The sequence below is a fragment of the Gorilla gorilla genome, chromosome 4 (assembly GCF_029281585.2).
Source record: "Gorilla gorilla gorilla isolate KB3781 chromosome 4, NHGRI_mGorGor1-v2.1_pri, whole genome shotgun sequence".
Lineage (NCBI taxonomy): Eukaryota > Metazoa > Chordata > Mammalia > Primates > Hominidae > Gorilla > Gorilla gorilla.
The window spans coordinates 164981055-165007829 of NC_073228.2; the positions used below are offsets into that span (position 1 = coordinate 164981055).

The 26775-nt window shown below is 39.0% G+C and overlaps 1 long non-coding RNA gene across 2 annotated transcripts in view; it reads right to left on the bottom strand.

Moving 5' to 3' along the window:
* Positions 1-8686: 8686 nt before the first annotated feature.
* Positions 8687-26775, bottom strand: part of LOC129533613 (uncharacterized) — a 67088-nt gene continuing 48999 nt past the window's right edge. The window contains exons 2-3 of one of the 2 annotated variants that reach the window (XR_008679884.2): positions 13131-13238; positions 8687-8834 (exon numbers count right to left, since the gene is read on the bottom strand). This is a non-coding gene — a long non-coding RNA (uncharacterized lncRNA). Of the gene's footprint in view, positions 8835-12909; positions 12999-13130; positions 13239-26775 lie in introns of those variants that run through there. The other variant, XR_008679885.2, reaches the window with a different exon arrangement.

Here is a 26775-nt window from a genome sequence, read left to right on the forward strand (position 1 = left end):
TGCTCACCACTAAATTAGGCCGTGATGGCTGTCAGCTACCTGCAGCTCTCTAGTCATGTTGGACCTGTTTATTCTTTATTCCTTTTCTTCTTCTAGCCATCTATCTCGAAGGTCTAAACCTGTCCTTTACACTTACAATTCTGTTGGATATGAAGAATTATTTCTCTGTATGGCTGCATGCTAAGATCTAACAATTGTAGTTATCCCCAACAAGTTGAATTTTGAATAATTCAGAATAGGATTTTCTCTAGCAACCAGTGGAGAATTTCATAGTAGACAGCACTGAAAAAGGACAAATGGGAGCCCACACTACATATAAATCATACATTTTAGAAATGCTTCTGATGCAAATAATATCACTAAAACACCATTTATGGACATTCAATACTTAATTCATTCACTTATACGTGCATTTACTTAATTATTGATTGATTTTCTATGTCAGACAGTATGCTAGGGGCTAGGGTTTCAGCAATAAGTAAAATACCTTGGATACCTTCTCTCACAGATCTTATAGTCTAGGGAGGGAATAGAAACACATGATTTTATGCATGTGGACAGAAAGACGAAAGATGTTCTTTTGTCTTAGCGATGTTCCAGCAAGTCAGTTTTACCTGTAGGTGGAAATTAAACTTGTGTCCGTAGGTAGATCTATGCAGAATGGACAAAATATCTAGCAGGGGAAAAAACTGGAAAGAGAAGTTTATATTTTAGTGGGTATAAATACAATACATTTTAGGACTTTTTGTCTCTGTTCTTTAGATTTACCATGATTATCTTTTATGGAGTCAACACAGCATTGTTTATGGTCATGTTCAAAATTCTCCTCACTCAGTTTTGATACGTCAATTAAAGTGGTGGGTGACCCCTCTGAGGTAGAGCTCTTTGGTGTGCTTAGGGAGGGGGTTGTGGGTGTGTGAGTGAATGAGGCAGAGAGGATGGTCTTTAAACTAGGGTTGAACTTTTCTGAAACTAAAGTGGCAAATATTTCAGCATGAAGGTTGGAGGAAGTAGGTGAGAGGAAACAACACCTATGAAAGGGCCATAGTCTAGTTCTTGATAGGGGCTGGTCCCCAGAACCACTGGGGTACACAAAACTCACAAATATTATCTCCAACATCATCAGGTTGTCATGTGTAGAATAGAAAAGTGCCTTATCAAAGGACATGATCAAATACTTCTCAGAAGAAGACATACATGAGGCCAAGAAACATGAGAAAATGCTCAGTATCACTAATCATCAGAGAAATGCACATCCAAATTACCATAAGATACTATCTCACACCAGTCAGAATGGCTACTAAGAAGAAGTCAAAAATAACATGTCAGCAAGGTGATGGAGAAAAGGAAATACTTATACACTGCTGGTGGGAATGTAAATTAGTTCAGCCACTAGGGAACGCAATTGAGATACTTTCCAAAGAAGTCAAAATGAACTACCATTCAACCCAACAGTCTCATTCCTGGGTATATACCCAAAGAAATATAAATCATCCTACTATAAAGACAAATGCACAAGTATGTTTATTACAGCACTGTTCACAATAGCAAAGACTTGGAATCAACCTGGATGACCATCAATGGTAGACTGAATAGAGAGAATGTGGCACATACACATGATGGAATACTATGCAGCCATAAAAAATAATGAGATAATGTTATTTGCAGAAACGTGGGTGCAGCTAGAGGCCATTATCCTAAACAAGTTAATGAGAAAGAGAAAAAAATACCACATGTTCTCACTTACAAGTGGGAGCTAAATATTGAGTACACATGGACACAAAAAGGGGAACAATGGACACTGGGGTCTACATGAGAGTGGAGGATGGGAAGAGAATGAGGAGTGAAAAACTGCCTATTGGGTACTATGCTCACTACCTGGGTGGCAAAACCATTTGTACACCAAACCTCAATGGCATGCAATTTATCCATGTAACAAACCTGCACATGTACCCCCTGGACCTAAAATAAAAGTTGGAAGAAAAAAATTAATTTGAATTTTCCAAAGAAATGTAAGCTAAAGTTAAAGTGAAAACAAAGCAGTGAACTCATCTTATATAATTATTAAAATGTAATTTTTCCAAAATAAAAAAGTGCCTTATCCAAGGCCATGAAGTAAGTTGGCAAGAAAGCCCAAGGCGTTCCAGTTTTCTTTCTAATATTCTTTCTACCACATCTCACTGCCTTCATAGACTGAAGCTTGATACTGCTATCTAAGAGGCCTCTCATCCTCTGGATCTCTCTCTGGAAACTGCTGACAGAAAACTCATTTTCCACTGACTATGTAACACAAGTTAAGACTTATACCAGATACCCCAGTGACGCTGGTAAACTTTTCCCTCCCATGGTGAAGTTGAACTGCTTAGAGCAAGACACTCTGAATGTGGGGCTGTAGCTCATATCAAGAAAGGCTCTACGCCAAAGGCTTTGTGTCATGGAACTGACACCTATTATCCTCATCATTGTTATAAATGTCAAAGTCATCAGCATCACTCAGACAAATCACATTAATTTGTGCCAGGCACTTCAACATGGTAAAGAACTCAAATAGTATAATCAGATATACACATATGCATACTTAACTTAATATGCATGAATTCAGCTCTGCACAGTTGCCCCCTAACCCACAAAAATGTGTGTAGGGATTAAGGTAGAGACAGAAGAGGGAAAAACATGGAAAGAAAGGAAAAATGGTTAAATAATATTGGCAATTTTACCCAGTCATCCCCAAATGTCTTTGCCATTTGGCAGAACCAATGGCTAATTCCAGCCATAAGATTCTCTTCTTCAGGTAAAACATTTGGCAAATTGTACATTATGTGATATAACAGATATATACTAACATTGAGCACTCTCTTCATGCCAAATATTCTGCAAAAAGCTCTGTGCATATTGTCTTGTTTAATCTTCCCAGCGGCCTAACAAGCCAATGGCAGCTTGCATACAGCACAGGTTCTAGAATCATGAAACTGAAAAATTTTTATCTGGCAACACCAATTTTCATTTATGCTTGTGTTTATGGTTTTCAAAGTACATCCACATTCATAATCTTATGGAACTCAGTAATTTCACAGATGAGGAAATAGTAGGAACAGTGGTTGTCTTTCTGAAGAGCAAGCTTTCCTTTGGTGAGTGACTCTTTTCCCCTTCTATGTGGTCTTGGAGGGGATGTCAGTCATCATGCTCACAAGCTGCTACTTTGCGCATTACCCTCCCAACGCTCAGTTACCAGCCTAACTTCTCAGATGATCACCTTCACCTGGTTCCTTAATTTTTATAAATAGAACACAGAGAGATGGAGAGACCCTTCCTCCTTTGGGTAGCAAGTTATAAGGCAAAATGCTTGAGCCTACCAATGGCTGTATTTACTACCTCGTTGAATCGATATGAGAAGAATGTCTACATAAAACGGGTCAGAGTTTAGATTACCTCACAAGAAGGAGGTCTTACAGATGGCGAAGAGATAGACATTGTTATAATTGATAAGACTTTTGATCCAGCCATGTCTGAAACCTTCCTTTCCTCTAACTTTGATTATGTAAACCAATCAATCTCTTTTTCCCATCCCCCTTCTTAAATTAGTTTGACCTGAGTTTCTATAACTTCCAACCAAAGCAGTCATAATAAATACACCCACAGAACAGGAACAAGAACCAGAATCCTGGTCTTTTCTGGTGTGTAGTGCTCTTTCTCCTAAATCATATATTTCGGGCAATCTGGTGCTTAAGAAATCATCCAGGGAAGGCTACTCAGATAAGGTGGCAGAACTGGAACTATTTTCCTGTTAAAGAAAAGAGGAAGAATAACAGTGTGGAACTGCTTGTTCAGTAGGAAAGGGCAAAATGGAAGAGAACTAGTAAGTGAGTACAATGAAGACAAGTAACTTCTTTCTTAATTTTGTAGTTATTCCTAAAAATTATACTCAGTTGGCACCCACTGCTCACTCCAAGGCAACGATTCTTGTCAAGGAATTCACAGCTTCATTACTTAGGCATGGTAACCAAAATGGGGATGGTTTTACCTTTCTTTCCATCTTTACCACTATTTTGCACAATCCACGACTTTTGACCTGCTTAGAATATGTTAATTCACAGAATATAGTCATTTCCCTTATCAGACCCTCCAGGCAGTTTGGCAAGAAGTATTTTCAGCTACAGACCTTGCAATCAGCCACTCAGACCTGCTGGCTCTTGTGTGCTGACAGATAGAGCTAATTAGCACTCAGCAGCTTTTATGCATTATCTCTGACTCCAGAACATCCCTATAAATGAGGGGAAGGTTTGTTTCCACCCCAAGGGACAAGAAGAAAACCTCAGAGATTTGGAGGTTATACAACTTTCTAAAAGTTCCTCCTTCTATCTCAGTTCTACTTATTCTTTAATGGTCAGCTCTTGTCCTGTGTTTTCTGAGCAGCCTTAGGAGAGAGAGTACATCAACCTTTTTTGATGTTTTGTCATATAGGCTTGTATGTAATTTTTCTAACATACCATCACTATATACAGTGCAACAACTGCTGGCATTGTTCTTATCCATCCATCATCCATTCCTCCATCAATCCATCCAGCACTTATTGAATGTCTACTATGTGTCAAGTGGGGATTCTTAGAACCATGTAGAAAAGAGCTTAGTTCCACACTAGTTGGGAGAGATAGATGATAGATAAGAAAACAAATTAGCAAGATATTTACTGATCATGATGAGAGTTATGGAGTTAATAAAAACAAATAATGGTATGCAGCATGAGGAAAGGATTGAGATAAGACCTCTCTGAAGAGGTGATGCTGAGCTCAGATAAGAAAGTATCAGCCAAGCAAAGATGAAGGGATGGACATTTTTTCAGAAAGTCCTGAGGAAACAATAAATGCAAAGGGCTTAGTGTCGAGATGAGGTCTCTGCATTTAAAAAACAGAAGGAAGGTCAGCATGGCTGGACCATGATGAGTGAGAAAGAAGAAAACTTGAGAAGAGGTAGAAGATTCACCTCCTCTTTGAAGTTTCATCTAACTGCAGTAGAAGATCATCAGAGGGCTTTTACACCATAAGGTGACATAAATGGATTTAAGTTTTCAAAAGATCCTTCTGGTTATTAAGTGGAGAATGGACTATGGGGCAGGAGACAAGCAGAAACTTTACTACCATCCTCCAGCTTACTATGGGCATGACACTGTGCTGCTTATGCCATTTCTCCTGCATCAAAGAGGCATTGAGTATACTTGTATTTCATAAATGAAGAACCAGTTGAGAATTTGCCCAATATTTCATAAATATTAAGCTAAGTCAAAATTCAAATCTACATTCAAACCACTCCAAAGCTTTCGTCCTTAATTACTTGATTTATTGCATTGAGCTATGCCATAGATGCTTTATCTTTATAGATAAGAAAACTAACATCCCGTGATATATTAATTTTAATTTTGTGGAAATGTCCATTTTTGTGCATTATAAAGGTGGTGTGTAGCAGGAAGACTGATGAGTGGTTCTTCAGTGAAAAATATGCAGTAACTACTATAAAAGATCTCTCTAGAGGATGAGCATAAGAAACATATGATTCTCCAGGGAACTGTGATTCAAGAGCAGTTTTTTCCTGATATATAGAATCAAGGATAAGAAGAAAACACTGCATTTTTCAAATATTACTTCTTTTTTAAAGGGAATTTATATGCTATGGGAATATTTGCAAATTGGGGATTTCAGAACGTTTGCTGACATATTTTTCAGAATGTCAAGAGTCTATAGTATATTTATAAGTGAAGGCTCAGGAATATCATCACCAGGCCCTGTTGGGGAGGCTGCCAGACTTTGTTCTGTCAATACCATGTTACAATTTACACATGAAGAAACCAATTCGATACAGAAGTCAATAGCTATGAACTCCATGATGAAATTTAAAAAATTAAGCCATGCGAAGTTTTGTAGTTGCCTTCAAATCTGGTCTTGGAGATGCTGGAGGTGTCAAACGTGTCATTTGGGAGATTTTCTTTCTTCTTTCTTTCTTTCCTCTTCTTCTTTCTTTTTTTCTCTTCCCTTTTTTTCTTTCTTTCTTTTTTTTTTTTTTGAGACTGAGTCTTGCTCTCTTGTCCACGCTGAAGTACAATGGCATGATCTTGGCTCACTGCAACCACTGCCACCCGGGTTCACGCGATTCTCCTGCCTCACCATCCTGAGTAGTTGGGATTACAGGCATGCACCACCACACCTGGCTAATTTTTTTTTTTTTTTTTTTTTTTTTGTATTTTTAGTACAGACGGGGTTTCACCATATTGGTCAGGCTGGTCTCGAACTCCTGACCTCGTGATATGCCCGCCTCGGCCTTCCAAAGTGCTGGGATTACAGGCATGAGCCACTGCACCCAGGTGAGATTTTCTTTTTAAGGAAAGAATGGCAAGTTGGGGTAAGCCCCTCTCCTAAACTGTAGCATTCATTGGGTAGAAAAGAATCATTTTCCTGGCTTTCCATGGGGACTAGCAGAATTCCAGTCTGTAGCCACTCACTGAAGTTGGAGATGATTGGGGGAAATTGACAAAATTCACATAGCCTCTAGCACCCACAGTTAACTCCTCCCTAAATTGGAGAGAGTACCACCCCATTGTGCACAATACTTTGTACTGAACAAACCTGTTCTCCCCTTAGAGCATACCTGCACTAGGTATTTTCCTCTTTGGAGGCCAACAACTAATCTAATTATTTGTTCACGTATCTCAGAGTATATGTAATTACCTCAGATAAAGTGATGACATTGTACTTGTGATTTTATACAGACAAGACCCATCCTAAAGACCCAGATGCTAGGGTAGCTCTGCGGGAAAGAAATATCTAGATAATCAGGCCTTATGGGCTCCCTAACTACCCCATTTACTCAAGGATTCCAGTGATTTGTTAAGGTTCAGTCCACAGAGATGCCTTAAACACAGGACAGTGGTAGACTATAGTGTCTAAAGGGTGAGAAAGCCCAGAAAGTTCTAGTTTTAGCAAATAGCCCCACTTTGCTCCCTATATTTTATTTATCCAATAAATTTTTATTGAGAATCTACTATGTTACAGGCACTGTTCTAGGTGCCTGGGATATATCAATGAGCCAAACAAACAGAAATCCCTGCCTCATACTCCCAATAACCAAGATTTTGGCTATTTTTTACAGATGAATGGATAAACAAAATGTATATAAACATACAAAGAAATAATGTGCAACCTTAAAACAGAAGAAATCCTATCTCATGCTGCATCATCAATGAACCTTAGAGGATGTTATGCTAAGTGGAATAAATCAGTCACAAAAGAACAAATACTATGTAATTCCACTTATATGAGATGTCCAAAGTAGTCCAATCCATAGAAACAGAAAGAAATATAAGGTAGAATGGTAGTTACCAAGGATTGGGGATGGCAGGAGAAAGAATTGCTGTTTGGTGGGTGTAGACTTTCAAACTTTGTAGTTCCTACGGAAAGAGTGTTTGGAACCTGGTGAATCAAAACACAGGTTCCATTCTGTGATATAAAACAGCACATCACAAAGCGTTTTTACAGATACCTTGTTTCTAATTTTATTTATTTATTTATTTATTTTCTTTAAGACAGAGTTTTACTCTGTTGCCCAGGGTGGAGTGCAGTGGCATGATCTTGGCTCACTGCAACCTCCGCCTCACAGGTTCAAGTGATTCTTCTGCCTCAACCTCCCGAGTAGCTGGGACTACAGGTGTGCACCACCACGCCTGGCTTTTTTTTTTTTTTTTGTATTTTTAGTAGAGATGGGGTTTCACCATATTGGCCAGGCTGGTCTTGATCTCCCGACCTTGTGATCTACCCGCCTTCACCTCCCAAAGTGCTGGGATTACAGGTGTGAGCCCCCACACCCAGTCCCTTGTTTCTAATTTTTATCGCTGAATATGCACGTGTTCCTTCTTACAAGACGAAAAAATTCTGGAGATCTTTTTCACAATAATGTAAAAATATGTAATGTTACTGAACTGTATACTTACGGATAAGATGGCAATTTTTTTTTTTTTTTGAGACAGAATCTCGCTCTGTCACCCAGGCTGGAGTGCAGTGGCATGATCTCGGCTCACTGCAACCCCCGCCTCCCGGGTTCAAGCAATTCTCCTGCCTCAGCCTCCTAAGTAGCTGGGATTTTTGTATTTTTAGTAGAGACAAGGTTTCACCACGCTTGCCAGGCTGGTCTTGAACTCCCGACCTCAGGTGATCTATCTGCCTTGGCCTCTCAAAGTGCTGGGATTACAGGTGTGAGCCACTGCACCTGGCCAAGATGGCAAATTTTATGATGTCCATTTCTTTGCCACAATAAAAAACATCCTTGCATTATGGAATTTATATTTATTCTAGTGAGAGTCGGGATGCAGTGGGGCTAATTCCCAGTAGATAATAAACATAATAATAAACTATCATAAAGTGTGTCAGAAGATGTTAAGTTCTAGGGAAAAAGTAAAAGGTAGAATAGAAAAGGGAGTATTCAAAGGGCCAATTGCAGACGGGAGTTCAGTATTCAATTAATAGCATTTAAGACCTCATTAAAAGCGATATTTGAGAAGCACTTGAAACAAGTGAGTCAGCTAAACAAGTAACTAGGAGGAAGACACACATTTTAGGCAAAGGGAACAGGCAGAGTAGAGCACATGTCGGGAATATACCTGTTCTGTTAGAATAGCAAGAAAGCCAGAATACCTGGGGGCCATTCAAGAATGTCTTTGTAGGGAAGTTGGTTAGAGTTTTCCTCCAAGGCTCATCATTTTTATGTCATGGTTGCATGCTTTCCTGTTTGTGAAGTTCCCAGTATTGTGCTAGGTGTTAAAGTGGTAAGACAGACAGGTATGTCCTTGTTGCCTGTAGGTGAGAGAAGCAATTATATCAGTAGCAATAACTGTGGTCATGTTTGACACGAATGTAGAAAAGAACTAACTTTATCTTGGAGGTAAGAGAATGCTGAATGCTTCTCTGAGGATGGAATGGATGTTCCAATCAAAATGTCAGAGAGTAGCAGTTAGCCAATAAATGAGCAAGCAGAACAGTGTTCTGGGTAATGGAGTAGCATCTCTAAAGGCCTGGAGGTAACAGATCTCCATAATTTTATCATGTTGCAAAACTGAAACTCTATATCCATTTCACACTTCTCTCCATTTTCCTCTCCCCTTTCTCCTGGCAACCCCCATTCTACTTTCCACTTTGATGAGTTTGACTAGGTTAGATACCCAATATGAGTGGAATCGTCTAGTATTTACCCTTTCATGATTGGCTTATGTCACTTAGCATGATGTCCTCAAGTTTCATCCATGTTGCATGTGACAAGATTTCCTTTTTTAAGGACTGAACATTGTCTGAATATACCACATCACTCCCTGTATTCATAAAAAGTATACTTTTACTTCTGCAAGAGCACTATTTCTGCTATTGGTGAAGTTCAGAGGAAGATTAAATAGTCCACAGGAGGACTGTTATATTCAAACTCCACTAGAGGGATTGGCTCTAGAATCCTGTGCACTTAAGAGATCAGTTAACCAGTTCCCCACGCCAGTGTATCACATGCTTCTGGCATGATATTTGATGCCTGGGGACTATGGTATTTATGGTGAATCTGTTACGATGCATGAAAATCCACTCGTGTCTCACAGTGTTGTGTCCGGAATTGGTGGGTTCTTGGTCTCACTGACTTGAAGAATAAAGCCGCGCACCCTCGTGGTGAGTGTCACAGTTCTTAAAGGCGGCGTGTCCGGAGTTTGTTCCTTCTGATGTTCGGATGTGTTCCGAGTTTCTTCCTTCTGGTGGGTTGGTGGTCTCGCTGGCTCAGGAGTGAAGCTGCAGACCTTCATGGTGAATGTTACAGCTCTTAAGGTGGCGCGCCTCGAGTTGTTCATTCCTCCCAGTGGGTTTGTGGTCTCGCTGGCTTCAGGAGTGAAGCTGCAAACCTTCCCCGTGAGTGTCACAGCTCATAAAGGCAGTGTGGACCCAAAGAGTGAGCAGCAGCAAGATTTATTGCAAAGAGCCAAAGAACAAAGCATCCACTGTGGAAGGGCACCCCAGAGGGTTGCCACTACTGGCTCAGGCAGCCTGCTTTGATTCTCTTATCTGGCCCCACCCACATCTTGCTGATTGGTCCATTTTACAGAGAGCCGATTGGTCCATTTTACAGAGAGCTGATTGGTCTGCTTTGACAGGGTGCTGATTGGTGTGTTTACAATCCCTGAGCTAGACACAAAAGTTCTCCACTTCCCCACTAGATTAGCTAGATACAGAGTGTGGACACAAAGGTTCTCCAAGTCCCCACCAGAGTAGCTAGATAAAGAGTGTCAATTGGTGCATTCACAAACCCTGAGCTAGACACAGGGTGCTGATTGATGTGTTTACAAACCTTGAGCTAAATACAGAGTGCCATTGGTGTATTTACAATCCCTTAGCTGGAGGTAAAGGTTCTCCAAGTCCCCACCAGATTCAGGAGCTCAGCTGTCTTCACCCAGTAGATCCCTCACAGGGGTCGCAGGTGGAGCTGCTGCCAGTCTGGCACCATGCGCCTGCACTCCTCAGCCCTTGGGTGGTCGCTGGGACTGGGCGCTGTGCAGCAGGGGGCAGCATTCGTCAGGGAGGCTCCCGCCGTGCAGGAGCCCACGGCTGGCGGGGGGAGGCTCAGGCATGGCAGGCCCGAGCCCTGCCCTGCGGGGAGGCAGCTAAGGCCCAGTGAAAAGTTGAGCACAGCAGCTGCTGGCCCAAGTGCTAAGCCCTTCACTGCCCGGGACCGGCGGGGCCGGCTGGCGACTCCGAGTGCGGGCCGCCGAGCCCGTGCCCACCCAGAACTCGCGCTGGCCCGCAAGCCCCGCGCGCAGCCCCGGTTCCCGCCCGTGCCTCTTCCTCCACACCTCCCTGCAAGCTGAGGGCGCTGGTTCTGGCCTTGGCCAGCCCAGAAAGGGGCTCCCACAGTGCAGCGGCGGGTTGAAGGACTCAAGCGCGGCCAGAGTGGGTGCCAAGGCCGAGGAGGCGCGGAGAGTGAGCGAGGGCTGCCAGCATGCTGTCGCCTCTCAGTGTGAGATTAGATCATTCTCATTAGCTAAGATATACAGCATTCTAAAGGCTTGAAGCAGGTAGGAAGACCACTATACTTCCCGGAATGGCCAGTGTTTTCTTTCACTTTTTTTTTTTTCCAGTAGGAAACCCTTTAAATCAAGTACCAGACACAGAAGTGAGAGCTTTTAATAGCGTGTTCTTTTCCTTTTCATTAAGCCATATAGCCCCATTCTGAAACGGTTGTGAATAAACAGGAATTTAATGGGGTCAGGAAAAAAAAATCAAGATGGAGCTGTTACAGACTAAAATACTGGAGGAAAAGGAGAACAAAAAGGAAAAAAGGGAGAGAGAATCCTGGGAGGCCAGAAAAACAGTCAGTGAGATGCAGATGGAGGTACACAAGGAAGAATATTTACCATGGCACAGAGCATTACAAAATCCACAAAAACAAGTTGAAGAGGAGGTAGGAGAGGGAGAGAGGGCAGAGAAAGGGGCAGCGATCAGAGGCAGGAATTGGCCCAATGTAATCATGCCAGCTCCCAGGGAGATTGCTGAGGGGTTCCAACCTGCAGATCCATCTGTCTCCTCGAATTCTAGGGCAAACCTCATTAGTGTGAGGAGGCACCCCACGGCTCAATCCCTACCTCTCGGACCTCAGATCCCCATCTGGCAAGCTAACAAAGCAAGTGTGTTTGCTCTGCCATAAGAGTTAGATTTTCTTATTCATTCTTTTTCTGATAAGTAAAATGTACCTTTCCCACTATTTATTGGCTTTTATATGGTGTGCCATGTTATGTTATTCTAGCCTTAAGAGTCACATTAATTCATGTTGGGTTGATTGCTGCAGAAGGTGAATAACTTAACTCTTTGTGTAATTAAACTCTGAAAAGTAAATCCTCATTCTCAGTCATATGACCTGGCAGGAGGCCAAGGACATGTACCAGGCTTCCTAGTAGTGGTTCCTTGGATGCAGGCCTGAGGCTACAGGGCTGGGGTTACTCTGAAGGCTATTGGGTCATGTGCTTGATGAGATATTCTATTTCTTCGTGGAAGAAAACAGAAGTTTGGGGACCACTGAAAATCTAGATATTTACATTTCGGAGGGGGAAAATGCTATTGTATAGAGAAACCCCCCCAAAATCTGAAAAATATAACTAAAATTTATTCAAGATGCATCCATGCCACATAACCAGAGCTTACTTGATGGTGGTTAAAGTTCGCATAGGCAAGTTTGTTTCTTTCTTTTTTCTTTTTTTTCCCCCAGACAGGGTCTTACACTGTCATGCAGTGTAAGACATGCTACATGGAGTGTAGCAGCATGATCACAGGTCACTGCAACTTCGACCTCTGGAGCTCAAGTGATTCTCCCTCTTCAGCCTCCCGCATAGCTGGGATTATGGGTGGATGCCACCATGCCCAGTTAATTTTATTTTTATTTTTTGTAGAGATGGGGTCCTAATGTGTTGCCCAAGCTGGTCTTGAACCCCTGGGCTCAAGCAATTCTCCCACCTTGGCCTCCCAAACTTTTGGGATTAAAGGCATGAGCCACAGCACCCAGCCCAAATTCATTCTTATCTGGGATTTGAGGGCTTGCCACTCTCTTTATATCTATTTAATACACTGATTTATTCAACAAATATGTGTCAAGTTCTTACCCAATGCAGGCATTGTGATAGGTACTGGGACTATAGTCACGTAAAATATTTTTTTTCTTGCCCTCATGAAGCTTACAATGTTTTATAATAATTGAGGTTGGATTAGGAGAAGGGAAATTTTCAAGCAAACTTTCAGAAGACATAGATTACACTCCTCTTCTTTGGGATGGTTGAAGACACTGCTTCCGATTCCTCTCTGTCCTCCAGTCCATTGAGAATGGAGCAAGAAGGTGGGATTGGAACCGCATCCCCTGCCTTGTACTCCTGGCTCCTCTGCATATTGCTTGTGTGACCTTGGGCATATCATGTAACCTTTCTTTCTGAGTTTCATTTCTGGCATCTATAAAATCCAATGTATCAGATTTACTTACCTTACCAAACTTCTATGTATTTGAAATAAAATCAAATACAAGAAGCACCTTGTTAATTGTAAAGCTTTATATGATGAGCTGTTCTCTTCTGCCCCTCTTACCTTTGGCTCTGGCTTGGGGCCTCAGGCTGATCCAATCCCCACTCTGCTGCATCCAGCTCTGTGGCCTTGGGTGTTTTTGTGAGACTCTCTGAGGCTCAGTTTCCTCATCTGTAAAGTGGATGTTACTGTATTTAACACATGACTGAAAGGATCTTTAAAAATAACAATATAAGCTTCAACTCTGCTAGACAGAAGAGACGGAGTCTTGCTCTGTCACCCAGGCTGGAGTGCAGTGGCATAATCTTGGCTCACTGCAACCTCCGCCTCCCGGGTTCAAGCGACTCTCCTGCCTCAGTCTCCTGAGTAGCTGGGATTATAGGCGGGTGCCACTACGCCCAGCTACTTTTTGTATTTTTAGTAGAGACGGGGTTTCACCATGTTGGCCAGGGTGGTCATGAACTCCTGACGTCAAGTGATCCACCTGCGTTGGCCTCCTAAAGTGCTAGACTTACAGGCGTGAGCCACTGCACGTGTCCACGTTTGCCTTCTTACTGCTCTGCCTGCTTTTCTTCCATTCTTAAGTTTACTTCTAAAAACCACTAGGGAAGCAAGATCAAGATTGCTGTGTGTGGGAGGAAAACTATAGAAAAGTTCAGCTTTTCCCATCCATAATAATTTTTAAGCACTTATCACCTCTCTTCTCTGCCAAAACAGTAGTCACTCTAATAGGGTTAATAATTGATGAGATATTAATAATAGCTAAAAAATTAAAGCTCACTCTGGAGTTGTGATCTAAACATTTCATAAGAATATCTCATTTAATCATCCACTCTCTTAATTAGGTACTGTCATCACCTGCCTTTTGCAGTTGAGAAAAATGAGGAACAGAGAGGTTAATAACTTAAGGTTACAGTGATGGAGCCAAACCTTAAGCCCAGAAAGTCTGATACCAGTATCAGCGTTTTTAATCACTTGGTGTTCTGGGCTCCTAATCTCCATCTTTAATTTTTCTCCCTTCTATTTTTAGTTGATAAGTAATAATTGTACATATTTACAGGATACAGAGTGATATTTTGCTATGCGTATACAATGTAAAATGATCGCATAAGGATAATTAGCATAAACACCACCTCAAATATTTATTATTTCTTTGTGTTGTGAGCATTTAAAGTCCTCTCTTATAGCTTTTTGAAAATATTCAAAAAATTATAGTTAATCATATTTACCCTATAGTGCTGCAAACACCAGAACTAATTCCCCCAATGTAGCCATAATTTTGTATTTATTAACCAACCTCTTCCCAACCTCCCCACCTACTTCCTTTCCCAGCTGCTAATACCCACAATTCTACTCTCAACTTTCATGAGCTGAAACTTTTTTTTTTTAGCTCCCACATATGAGTGAGAATATGTGGTATTTTTCCTTCTGTGCCTGGCTTATTTCATGTAACATAATGACTTCCAGTTCCATTCACGTTGCTACAAATGACAGGATTTCATTCTTTTTTAATACTAAATTTTATTCCGTTGTGTGTGTGTGTGTGTGTGTTTGTGTATTATATATATATATATATATATATATATATATACAGTTCTTTTGCCCACTTTCTAATTGGATTCTGTTATTTGCTGTTGAGTTGTTTGAATTCCTTTTTTATTCTGAATGTTAGCCTCTTGTGTGATGAATAATTTGGAAATATTTTCTCACATTTTACAGGTTGTCTCTTTATTGTTTTCTTTGCTGGGCAGAAGCTTTGCAGCTCAATATAGTCCTATTGTGTGTGTATATATATATATATATATATATATATATATATAATATTTTCTTTATTCATTAATTCTTTCATGACACTTAGGTTGATTCCATATCTTGGCTATTGTGAATAGAGCTGCAGTAAACATGGGGGTGCAGGTTATCCCTTTGATACACTGATTTCCTTTCCTTTGGATAAATACCCAGTAGTAGAATTTCTGAATTGCATGTTAGTTCTATTTTTGTTTTTTTGAGGAACATCCATACTGTTTTCCATAATGGCTATACTAATTTACACTCCTAGCAACAGTGTGTAAGAATCCCTTTTCTCCCTATCCTCACCAGCATTTTTTTTGTCTTTTTGATAATAAGCATTCTAATTGGGATAAGATGATATCTCATTGTGGCTTTGCTTTGCATTTCTCTGATGATTAGTGATGCTGAGCATTTTTTTATGTATCTTGGCCATTTGTAGGTCTTCTTTTGAGAAATGTCTATTCAGTTCTTTTGCCCACTTTTTAATTGGATTCTGTTATTTGCTGTTGAGTTGTTTGAAATTCCTTGTTTATTCCGAATACTAGTCTCTTGTATGATGAATAATTTGGAAATATTTTCTCACATTTTACAAGTTGTCTCTTTATTTTTTTCTTTGCTGGGCAGAAGCTTTGCAGCTCAATATAGTCCTATTTGTATATTTTTTCTTTTGCTGCCTGTGTTTTTGAAGTTTTAGTCATAAAATCTTTGCTGAGACCAATGTCCTGAAGTGTTTGTCCTCTGTTTTCTTCTAGTAGTTTCATAGTTTTGGGTCTTACATTTAAATTTAATGCATTTTGAGTTAATTTTTATATATAGTGAGACATAAGGGTCTAGTTTGATTCTTCTGCATATGGATATTCAGTTTTCCCAACACTATTTATTGAAGAGGATGTCCTTTTCTCAAAATATGTTCTTGGTGCATTTTCAAAAATCAGTTGGCTGAAAGTATGTGGATTTATAACTGGGTTCTCTATTCTGTTCCATTGGTCTATGTGTCTATTTTCATCCAAATACTATGCTATAACAAGAATGTAAAAAGTAGATTTCCTTGTCTTGTTCCAGTTCTTAGAGGAAAGTCTTTTGACCTTTACTCATTCAATATGATGTTATCTGTGGGTTTCTCTTATAAGACTTTTATTATGTTGAGGTATGTTCCTTACATGCCTAATTCATTGAGAATTTTTATCATAAGGGGATGTTGAATTTTATTAAATACTTTTACTGCATCTATTAAGATGATAATATGGTTTTTGTCTTTCATTCAGTTGGTATGATATGTCACATTTATTGACTTTGCAGAACTTAGATAAGAAAGTCAGAAACAATGTCAATTTCCTTTGACCAGCTCAGGACTTATAAAATATGAAGACCATACCACGATCATGTTAGATATATCCCAGGAATACAAAGGTGATTTAAAATACACATTCAGTGGGTTGTACAAATATATAACGACCTGTATCCATAATTAGAATATCATACAGAGTATTTTTACTTCCCTAAAAACCCTCTGTACTCCAGCTATCCATCCCTCTCCCACCCTAAGGACTAGCAACCACTCATCTTTTCACTGTCTTCATAGTTTCACCTTTTCCAGAATGTCATACAGTTGAAATCATAGTATGCTGGCTTTTTAGATTGATTTCTTCCACTGAGTAATACTTAGGTTTAAATTTAAGTTTCCTACAGGTCTTTTTATGGCTTGATAGCTCCTTTTCCAGTGGTGAATAATATTTCATTATCTGGACGTACCACAGTTTATTCGTCCACTCATCTACTGAAGGACATCCTGGTTGCTTCCAGGTTTTGACAATTATAAATAAAGCTGCTGAAACATTCATGTGCAAGTGTGTCTATGAACATAGGTGCTCAGCTCTTTTGGTAAATACCAAGGAGTGTGATATCTATGTCATCTTGTAACAGTATGTTTAGTTTTGTAAGAGACTGCCAAACTGTGTTACAAGTGACTATATGGTTTTGCATTCTCATAAATAATGTATGAGAGTTTCTGTTGCTTCACATTCTTATGTGCATTTGGTGTTGTTATTCAATGGCTTTGGTTACTCTAATAGCTGTGTACTGATATCTCATTTTACTTTGCATTTTTCTGATGACACATGATATAGAATGTTTTCATATGTTTATTTGCCATCTGTAACATCTTATTTGGTAAGATCTTTGGCCTGTTTTAAAATCAGATTGTTTTCTTATTGTCGAGTGTTAAGAGTTCTTTGTATATTTTAGGTAATAGTCCTTTATCAGATGTGTCTTTTGCAAATATTTTCTCTCAGTCTGTGGCTTGTCTTCTCATTCTCTCAACATTTGCTTAGAATGTTTTGCTCTTTTTATTTCCTAATTTTTCCTCTCCTTTTGTTTCAAACATGAACTACCACATTCAACATCCCTTCTCTTTATAGGAATGTCACTGCTGCCATTGCAGTTTCAGCTATTACCCTCAGATGATTTATTAAATTTCTTCGACCCCAATCAGTTTGGTTCAAGTTCTATACATCACAATTACTTTTTCATTCAACTCCAGTTTATTGGTTAGGAATAGCAGAGGGGCTGTGGATAAACAATTTGTTACCAATAAAATTGATAACGTAACCATTTGTGAGTCCTTTAGAAGTCAAGAATTATGATAGATTGGTTTATCTTTTCCTCTTATTTCATTTGCATAATGTTCCTGCCAGGTGTTATTCTGCTCAAGTTGCTGATGAGGACATTAGGTTCAGAGACAGTGACCACAATTAATATGTAATGCAATCAAGTTCCATGCCTGGGCCTGTGCTCTTTTTTTTTATACTGAGCAAATTTCCACTGTCCTCCAAGTTTCAACTTTCTGATCAGTGAAGTGTTAAACTGACCAGTAACTTCTTTTGGAGCTCAATATTATCCTTCAGAAAAAAAATGCAAAATTGCTTTGTATGTGTTTCTATTATGAACATTATCTTTTTCTTTCTTGTTAAAAGAGCTGCCTCCTGATTGTAGTATTCTCTCAAGACCAGTGACACCTAAGAGATTTGCTTCATTCTTACATTTTTATTCACATCACTTTTATCCTTGCATAATCGTCACATATCTATTTTAGTGAGGAATGAAAAAATAGCATAAAATTCTCTTCTTTACCATGAACGATGTGTTGTGACAATAAATATAAATAGCTTGAATTTATTCCAAGTGCCAGGTCTATTTCAGCAAATGCCCATTGTGAATGTTCATTATAAATGTTAAAATACAGATCTCACCTTTGCACTGGGCAGGCAAAGTCAGGATAGGAGTTGTGACATTTTCTTTTGCAATTACACCATGTAGGTCCATCTTCTATGCCATTTTCTTGTGCTTCTTGTGGAAGCAGCATGTGCATAAAAATGTCGAAAAATATTCCTTCTTATAATCTTCAAGCATGCTTCATTATGTCTTCCTCCTGCTTCAGATGCATCAACGGTATCTGGGGAAAGCTATTATCTTAGTCCATTTTGTGTTGCTATAACAGAATACCAGATGAAATTTATAAAGAAAAGAGATTTATTTGGCTCACAGTCCTGGAGTCTGGGAAGCCCAAGACTGAGAGACCACTTCTGGTAAGGCTCCTCTTGCTGTGTCATAACCTGGCAGAAGGCAACACATGGTGGGGAATTTCACCTGAAGACAGAGAGAGAAAGTTGGGCCAAACTCATCCTTTTATCAGGAACTCAGTTCTGAAATAACGGTATTGATCTGTTCATAAGGGCATAGCCCTCATGACTGAATCACCTCTTAAAGGTCTCATTTCTTGATAACATCACCACAATGTCAACTAAATATTAACATGAGTTTTGGAGAGGACTTTCAAACCGTAGAAGCTGTTAAAGCAGGCAGGTGCGGTCCTAGCTTTGGAATGGAAGCTGTGTTAATTGTGTCCTCTGGGAAATAGATGACTATGTGGAGTTAGGAGTATGAGTTTTATCGGGTGTGAAAGAGAAAAAGAAAAGAAAAATAGTGGGCAGAGAAGCTTCCAACCACAGTGCAGAAATGAAAAAAGTCTTGACCAACCCAAAGGGGATCTCTGGAGCAAATATTTCCCATTACAGGAGTTTTGGATTGGAGAAAAATACGCTGGCCCTAGAATCCTCACCATGCTTAGTCTTTAGCTGGAGTTGCTCAGGAGGAGCATAGATTCCACTTGAAAACTAAAGAGTCTTGTGAAGGTGTTAAAAACTGAAAGCTGTCAGCTTGCTCAACTACTTGCAACAGAATGACAAGTTCTTTCTTCAAGGGAGATTCAAGTAGCACACCTCCCTGGCTGTCACAGCCCATGAGAAATCTGATCCTGTTCTCACATGGAACCAGTTAGCCCCAAAATCTCCTAAAACATTCTTCAGCATTCTGCATTCTCTTCAAATGCTTTTTATACTTCATTGCATTTTTAAAAATTGTTGTCTTACAGAAAACAAGATTCAGTGCATTTAGAGTGAAGGTCGTGCCTCTTCACACAAATACAGAAACTTTGCAGTAGTCTACATCCATGTATACCCAAAACTTTGTTATACTGTTATAAACATATTCTATGTGTTATAAATTCATAACTATAATAAATTTTTCTTTTACCTGTTGTATAATTTATATAATCTTCCTCATAAGAAAGTACGAGTAAAATAAAATAGAATAAAATAACATTTTGAATTTATCCAGATATTTACCATTTTCAATGCTCTTCAGTATTGTCTAAGGATCTGAGTTTTTATCTGGCATCATTTCTTTTCAGTATGTAAGATTTCCTTAAGCATCTGTGCTAGAAAAAAAAAAGTCTCTCAGTTTGTCTTAGCCTGAACCTGTCTTCACTCTTGAAAGGAATTTTTTTTTCCTGCATGTAGAATTTGGTACAACTGTTTTCTGTTTCTTTCAGCACCTTAAAAATATTGTTCTACTCTTCTGGCCTCTGTGGTTTCTGGGAAATCAGATGTTAGTTGGATCGTTGTTCTTTTGTAAGCAATGTGTCATTTTTTCTTTGCTGCCTTCAAGATTTGCTTTTCATCTTTGGCCTTTAACAGTTTGACTGTGAGATAAACCTCAGTGCAGGCTTCTTCATGTTTCTTCTACTTTATGTTCATTAACTATCTTGTATCTGAAAATTTCTTCTATTAAATATAGAGGTTTTTGAGTCATTATTTTCAAAAACTTGCTGTCATAATTTTAGAATTTTTACCCTCTCCTTCTGGGTTTCCAGTTGCATATGTGTTGGATGCTTTGATACAATTTAAGAGGTCCCTGAGGCTCTATTTTATTTATTTATTTAAAACATTTTTATTTCTTCAAATTTGATAATGTCTGCTCATCTACCTTCACATAAGTGTACCTATATCTGTAATCTGCAGATTTTTTCTTTAGCTGAGCTGTTCTGATTCTGCCCATGTGTGGTCCGGGGATTAATTGGAGATGTGGGTAGAAAGAATTTGGAGATCCCCTTTTTTCCCCTCTGGCATTCTCCCATTCTCTTCAGCAGCCTCAGTTCCCTCTGCTAGAAAAAAAAAATGCATTTTTTTTTCAGTTGCACTCTGCCACTGCATGTCAGTCATAGCGACTGCGCTTAGCCCTAGGCTGAAAGCTGTGGTAATAAGATGTTCCTTGTTCAACTCCTCTCTTCTGCTCAGAATGCGCACTCTCCACTTAAGTCTGCCTTCTGCTCAGTCTCCAGTACCTCAGGTCGCTGCTCTTTTTATTATGTTTAGATTTTATAGGTTTTTAAAAATTATTTCTGGGGAGTCATCAGTTAGGGTCTTACTCTGCCATTACTACTAGATGCTGTTTTAAAAACACTTCCTGTATATTTCAACTATGTGTGATTTTGTTACTTTGTTAACTTCGCTCCCTAAATACCTGTTGAATCCGGTCACCTCTTTCTAGATTGGCTGCCACCCTACTAGTACCATTACATCTGTGCTGTCAACTGGTTTCCTGTTTTGTTTTGTTTTTCTCAGTGACTCTCATTCCTCCTTAAGATCTCAGCTCAAATATCATCCTCTCCTGGTAAGACCTTCTGGCCCTTCCAGTTAGGATAGAGGCCTTTGTGATAGGCTCTCAGAAGCCATAAGTTTTTGACCATCAGTAGTGTATTATTCTAGCCATTTATTTTGAAACAACATCGTTCAATAGTAAATGTTTTGGTTTTACATTTAGGATTTTGAGAAAAAGTTATGTCTCAAAAGATTCTGGGCCTTTTTTAGTTTCTGTAGATTGAGGCTATCATGCATCGGCTGTATCTTATTCAAAGCATTGAAAAAATTACACATTACAGTAATTAGAGAATTCAGTATGTTTTGGCAGTCAGGGCATAGTAAGTTTATTGGCTATCGGTGCTGTGCTTTTAGAAATTTCGACCCTGCTCTTGCATATTCACTTTTGGCAGCTTTCAAATATGATCATCTTTTGAGTTTTGATAAATCTGAGTGCTTTTATATGATTCAGGCCCAGGGCAAAATTGTATTTATTTTGAATTTTTATTTTTGAAAAGAAGTTAAAGAATCTTGGAATTCATAAAAATTTAGTTTAAAAAGATGTTAGGTTTCAAAGTTTGAGTTGTGAATACATAAACCTGTGGAATAAAGTCCCCTGGGAGAGATGTAAGCAAAATGGGAGAATTGGATTTGTTGAAAAATGATATCTCTTCTCTTCCCATTTAGGGAAAAGTATCTTTTATATCTCATGAAAACAGAATCAAAGAACTCAACTTGCCACCCTAAAAATGTCTTTGATTTCAGATTTTATATTCTTCAAGAGGACTGAAAGAATCTGACTTTTCTGGATTTATTTATGTAGATTTAATCAATACATGAAAATGGGGCTGTATACTCAAATTGTGCCTCATATATTCTTATGTTTTCCTTGCTTGCACTTGTTTTATTAGGAACTAAAGAAAAAAACAAAACCAGAAAAGCCGCACTGCAAACATATCAGCATGTGGATTTCCACCTCAATACAATGCATCACTTTTTTAAAAGGCAAAATTTCATAACATAAAATTAACCACTTTAAAGCATAAAATTCAGTGAAATTTAGTATATTCACAATGTTATCAAACTATCAACTCTGTCTAGTTTCAAAACAGTTTTATCACCAGAAAAGGAAAGCCATATTCATTAAGCAGTCACTCTTGTTCATTTCCACCCCTACCTCCCAACTCCTAGAAGCCACTAATTGGCTTTCTTTCTCTAGGTATTTGCCTATTTGGGGTATTTCGTATAAACAGAATTATACAATATGTGACCTTTCACATTGTGGCATTATCAGTACTGCATTTCTTTTTATGGCTGAATAATATTCCATTGTATGCATATATCACATTTTAAAAATCTGTTTCCACTTTTTGGCTATTCTGAATAGTACTATTATGAACATTTGCATACAAGATTTTTTGAATACCTGTTTTCAGTTTTTTTGGATATATATTTAGGAGTAGAATTCTTAGTCATATAGTAACTATGTTTAACATTTTGACAACCCACCAAACTGTTTTTCACAGTTGCTGCACTATTTTACTTTCCCACCAGCAATGGGTAAAGCTTCCAGTTTTTTAACATTCTCACCAAAACTTGTTATTTTCTTTGTTGTTATTATTTTATTATTAAACAAGTTATTACAACATGTTATGGTTTGTGTATTTTTAAAAATTTATAGACTAATGAGTGTGAAGCTGTATCTAATTGTGGTTTTAATTGTATTTTCTTAATAACTAATGATGTAGAGCATCATTGCGTGTGCTTGCCAGTTATTTATGTATCTTTTTTGGAGAAATATCAATTCAATTACTTTGCCCATTTTAAAAATAATTGGATGGTGTGTCTTTTTGTTGTTGAATTGTAAGAGTTCTTTATCTATTCTGGATATTAGATCTTTTTCAAATACATGATTTGTAACTATATTCTCCCATTTTTATGTTGTTTTTTCACTTTCTTGATACTGTTCTCTGATGCAGAAGCATTTCTGATTTTGATAAAGTCCAATTTATTTTTTTCTGTTAATTGTGCTTCTGGTATAATATATAAATATCCTTTTCCAAAATTAAGGTTATTAATATTATCCTTATGGTTTCTTCTAAGAGTTCTACAGGTTTAACTCTAACATTTGGGTCTTGGATCCATTTTGAGTTGATATTTGTATATGAATTGAGGTATGGGTCTAACATTATCTTTTTACATGTAGATATTCAGCTCTCAAAGCACCATTTGTTAAAGAGACGATTCTTCAATTGACAATTGATGTCTGGGTCTAATGCATTCTTGTTCACCAATGTTTTAATACCCATAAACATTACCTTACTTGGATAATAGAAACAAAATGTTTTTAATTGGCATACGTTATTTATAAAAATCAGTCTAATCTTACATTTTACTGGTTAGGGTAAATATTGATATTCTCTACTGTAATATACTATGCTGTTCTTTTATTCAACTCTTCATTACTTTCATTGTAGAATTATGGCTTTTTGCAAAGACCAGAGTTATTGATGGGCACAGGTCCACACTTGCTATCTTGGTTCTTAAGTTTAATATAAATGTTAGGAGTGAGGCAGAGCAACATGGCCAAATAGAAGCATCTAGTAATTGTCTCCCCAGCAGAAACACCAAAATTGAACAACTATTCACAAAAGAAAGCACCGTCATAAGAGCCAAAAATCAGGTGAGCAATCACAGTATGTGGTTTTAGCATCATGTCAAGGAAAGAGGCATTGAAAAGGGTAAAAAAGACAGTCTTGAATTGCTGACATCACCCCTCACCCATCCCTCAGAAACAGCCACATGGTATGGAGAGAGAATCTATGCTGTTGGGGGAGGGAGAGCACAGTGATGGTGGGACTTTGCATTGGAACTGAGTCCTGCCCTGTCACAGTAGAAAGCAACATGGGGCAAAACTCAACTGGAGCCCGCAGAGGTAGCATTTAGACCAGCCCTGGCCAGAAGGGAGTTACCCATTGCAGAGATCAGAACCTAAGTCTTGGCAGCCCTGCCACCACAGGCCAAAATGGTTTAGGGTCCTAAACAAACTTGAAAGACAGTCTAGGCTATAAGGACTGCAATTGCTGGGCAAGTTCTGGTGCTGCGTTTGGTTCAGAGTCAGTGAACTTGGGGGACATATGACACAGTGAGACACAAGTCAGAGAAGCCAACAGAGTGCTTGTGCCACCCCTTCCCCAACCCCACACAGTGCAGCTCACAGCTTCCCCTTCAGGAGAGGAGAGGAAAGAGTAAAGAAGACTTTGTCTTGCAACTTGGATACCAGCTCAGCCACAGTAGGATAGGGCACCAGACAGAGTCATGAGGCCTGCATTCCAAGCCCTAGCTCCCAGAGGACATTTCTAAATACACTCTAGGTCATTAGGGAAGCCATTTCCCTGAAGGGAAAGACCTAGTCCTAGCAGGATTAATCACCTGCTGACTAAAGAGCCTTTGGGCCTTGAAAATAAACATCAGTGGTATCCAAGCAGTTCTCACTTAGGTGAGACCCAGGGCCATCCTAGCTTCAGGTGTGACCCAGAACATTACCAGCTATGGTGGCCATGGGGAGAGATTCCTTCTGCTAGAGGAAAAGAAAAGAGTAAAGGGGACTTAGTCTTGCAGCTTGGGCACCATCTGGCCACAGTGAGGTAGAGCACAAAGTGGTTTCCTGGAGCCCCTGATTCCAGGCATTGGCTCCTGGACAGCATTTCTGGACCCACCCTGGGCCAGAGAGGAGCCCACTACACTGAAAGGAGAGACTCAGGCCTAGAAGCATTCACAAAAGCTGAATAAAGAGCCCTGGGGTCTTGAGTGAACATTTACAGTAACCAGGCAGTAATCCTCATGGGCCTATAGGTGGTGATATCCATGGAGAGGAATTCCTTCTTCAAGAGGAAAGAAGAGGAAAGAGCAAAGACTTTGTCTTATGGCTTGGATGTCAGCTCAGCTGCAGTAGGATAGAGCACCAGGTAGATTCATAATGTTCCCAACTTCAGGCCCTGGGTCTCAGACAACATTCTGGACCTGTCCTGGGCCAGGAGAGACCTCACCACTCTGAAGGGTAGGACACAAGCCTTGTTGGATTCCTCATCTGCTGACTGAGGAGTCCTGGGTGCTTGAGTAAAATCAGTGGTAGCCAAGCAGTGACTGCCATGGGCATTGGGTGAGACTCAGTCCTGTGCTGGATTTGGGTCTGATACAGCACAGTCCCAGTGTTGGTGGCCACACGGTTGCTTGTGTCTTCCCTCCCCTAGCTCCATGCAACTTAGCATGGAAAGAGAGAGAACCTCTGTTTATTAATGGGAAAGTAGGGAGGAGAATAAGAGTCTCTGCTTTCCATTCTAGAGAATTCTTCCAGATCTTATCCAAGACCACTGACATGGTAACTCTTTGAGTTTGCTAGTGTCACAGTGTTATTAGGCTTGAGATGATCCCCAATGCAGATGTGACCAAAGCTTCAGATCACAGCAATCAATTCTCTTTTGATACCTGGAAAGCCTTCCTAAGAAGGATGGGTGCAAATAAGCCCAGACTGAAGACTATAAAAACTACCTAAGTCTTCAACACCCAGACATCAAAAAACATTCACAAGCATCAATATTGTCCATGAAACCATGACCTCATCAAATCAATATTGTCCATGAAACCATGACCTCATCAAATGAACTAAGGAACCACTGACAATCCCAGAGTGACAGAGATGTGTGACCTACAGACAGAGAATTTAAAATAGCTGTTTTGACAAAGCTCAACAAAATTCAAGATAACACAGAGAAGGAATTAAGAATCCTATCAGATAAATTACAAAGAGATTGAAATAATTTTTAAAAAATCAAGCAGATATTCTGGAGCTGAAAAATTGAACTGACATACTGAAGAATTCAACAAAGTTTCCCAATAGTGGAATTGATCAAACAGAAAAAATATCCAATGAGCTTGAAGAAAGGCTATTTGAAAATACACAGAGGAGAAACAAGAAAAAAAGAGTTAAAAGAATGAAACATGCCCATGAGATCTAGAAAATAGTCTCAAAAGGGCAAATCTTAGAGCTATTGGCCTTAAAGAAGAGGAAGAGAAAGAGATAGGGGTAGAGAATTTATTCTAAGGGGTAATAGCAGAGGACTTTCCAAACCTACAGAAAGATATCAATATTTATGTGCAGGAGGATTATAGAACACCAACCCGGTTTAATCCAAAGAAGACTACTTCAAGGCATTTAATAATCAAACTCCTAAAGATCAAGGATAAAGAAAGAATCCTAAAAACAGCAAGATAAAAGAAACAAAAAACTTACAAAGCAGCTCTAATATGTCTGGCAGAAGACTTCTCAGTGGAAATCTTACATGCCAGGAGAGCATGGCATGACATATTTAAAGGGTTGAAGGAAAAACTTTTATCCTAGAATGGCAGAAAAAAAAGAAATAGTAAAGATCAAAGAAGAAATAAATGAAATTGAAGTAAAAATACAAAGGATCAATGAAACAAAGGTTGTTTTTTAAAAAAGATAAAGAAAATTTGACAAACCTTTAGCCAGATTGACTGAGAGAGAAAATTCTAAAAAATAAAATCAGAGATAAAAGAGATACTACGACTGATATCACAAAAATTCAAAGAATCATTAGAGATTACTATGCACAACTATATGCCAAAAATTGAAAAACCTAGAAGAAATAGATAAATTCCTAGATACATATAACTACAAAGATTGAAGAACAAAGAAATCCAAAACCAGAATAGACAAATAAGCAATGAGGTCAAAGCCATAATAACAAGTCCCAAGCAAAGAAAAACCTGCAACCCGATGGCTTCACTGCTGAATTTAACCAAACATTTAAGGAAAAATTAATACCAATCCTATTCAAACTATTGCAAAAAATAGAGGAGGTGGAAAAATTTCAAACTTATTCTACGACACCAGTACTGCCGTGATACCAAAACCAGAA